The following is a 2,500-nucleotide window of genomic DNA, read 5'->3' on the forward strand; positions in this document are numbered from 1 at the left end:
GTTCACTGATATACAGATTCTGTGTTGTAAATATTAGAGTCCGACTTTGTACGGCCAGTCAGGATATGTAACATGTCCTCTTGCAAGCGATCCATTTTGAATGCTATGTGCCAATCATTAAGAGCTCTATGAAAATTTATATTGTAAATCACATGGTTTCAGGCAGCATGACTACGAAAAAAAACAAAACAATTAGGTTGTCCAAATAATTGTTTCTCTTTGTCACTGCAAGTGCACTCCTGTTCTGTGGCAGATGTGTGTTTAACAGCAGTGAGTAACCATTGTGAAAGAGAAAAATTTGATAGAGCACTGGAATGGTTGAAAGAATCTGATTTGCTTGTAAATATTTTTTTGATGCCTCCAGGACATTACTTTGTAGCTATAAGGTTTGATTCACTCGTTAGCTGAGTAAGTGGTATCTAGCTTTACATTTTTGCTACTTTGATGGGAATTTTTTCCCCTAAAAAAAAAACCTTTCCCAAAGCAAAATTAGTTTTATTTCCAACATTTTTTGTTTCTTATTCTTTCCCAGTGAAGTATATATTTTTTTTCCACAACATAATTTTTCATTGTGGTTATTGTTAATTACAAAATGACACATTTTTAATGTTTAACACATGAAATTTTTCCCATCATTTCTGTCACTAAGGTTGTGACTTCAGCTTGTTTAGTGAATTAAACCTTCAGAATATGAACCAAAGATATTAATTTTAATATGGTAGGCAAGTAAGTTACTAATTTGTACTGTGTATTGCTGTAGCCCGTGATGTGGGCGTTGGGATGATGTATTGGTGAACTAGTCAATAAACTCAAACATTCCATGAGTATTTAATTTTCCATTATCAGTCCTCTATTTCCAGTGTTTTTAAAAATCTTATTTAGAATATTTTATTATGGTTTTCTGCCCAGAGCTGCATGTCATAAGGAGTGGTTTTTACTCCATGACTTCTTTTAGAGTGATCTAAGAGGTCTGCAGGAAAAGTATTCCATTGAAAATCCAGACAATATCACTTGTAAATTAAATTGACTATATCAGGCATTTTTAGTTCAGCTATGCCTGAGAAATAGCAAACCACCCATAGGGAGGAGATAAGTTGCCAGAAATCAGTCTTCCTCAAGTAGTTAACACTAAATTACACAACATGACAACTGTATAATATAAGTTCTACTGACTCAACGGGACCGAGTAGTTCAAGTAGATTCTTTATCTGGTCTAATCAACTTGCCTGGCAGCTGTTGGCCACAACTGCTTGGAGTTTCTTTCATACTTTACATGATGTTTTATGACCATGATCATATAATTATCATATATATATATATATATGTATATATATATATAACAATGATAAAGTAATGGTTTACAAAGATTAGTGACCGACATGATGAAGTTATATGATTTCAAAAAGCTTATGTGGTCCATAAAGGGTTTTTATATACTGCTTTTGAAGAACTGCATAGTACTATACTAGATGCCATGGAACCTAAAGTAACATGTAAAAACTATTAAAAAGTTATAATCTCAATTATAAAATGATACAACAAAGAAGAAAATTATATAAGTTTTAATGCTATTACTAATATAAAAGGAGACTATAAGTAAAAAGAATATTAATGTTACATAAATTATCTATACATATATATATATTTCTATTTGCATATTCATATGTATGTTCATATACATTGTATATATATATGTATATATATATATAATAAGATATATATAAAATGTATATATATATATATATAATATAAATATATATATATGCATATATATATATATATATATATATATATATATATATATATACTATATACACACACACACACACACACACACACACACACACACACACACACACACACACACACACACACACACACATACACACACATTAGATTACAGTTTCCAAATCCACCTGGATTCCATCTTCAGGTCTGAAGAGGAAAGGGAGAGAAGGGGGTATAAAAGAGAGTGAGGGGAGTCAGCGCGGTAACCCGGGGCAGGTGAGGACAGACGAACGGAAGCGAACGGAGGTCAGGTTAAGTCTGAGGATCGGGCAGGAAACTCTCCATCCTCACTGCCTGCAGTCCTTGATCCTGCTTCTCCCTCACTGACGATGTCACCAACCTATCTTCCCTGTCCTTGACCGCTCACCAGCAACAACTTCTTGGCTTCGGTCTTTCTTTGCTTTCTGCCCTCACCTTACTTTCATCGACATTATTTCATCCTTGAACCGTTTCATCTCTTCTCATAGGATCTCTTTGCCTGAAGCCTCTCTCCTTCGTGGTGCTCTCATCCTGGCCCTCGAATCTCTCCTCCATCATAACCTTTTCATTCCTAGGCGTTACCGTGAGGCCCTTCAGCATGCGTAGGGTGGATGTCACCATTTTGCCATCTGACAAGGGCAACTCGGTGGTGGTTCTCGACCGTGCCTCCAACCTGCAAAAGACCCGGGACCTGTTCGATGACACCTCCACCTATGTACCCCTGACCAGTGAC

Source organism: Penaeus chinensis, chromosome 35 (genome assembly GCF_019202785.1).
Source record: "Penaeus chinensis breed Huanghai No. 1 chromosome 35, ASM1920278v2, whole genome shotgun sequence".
Taxonomy (NCBI): domain Eukaryota; kingdom Metazoa; phylum Arthropoda; class Malacostraca; order Decapoda; family Penaeidae; genus Penaeus; species Penaeus chinensis.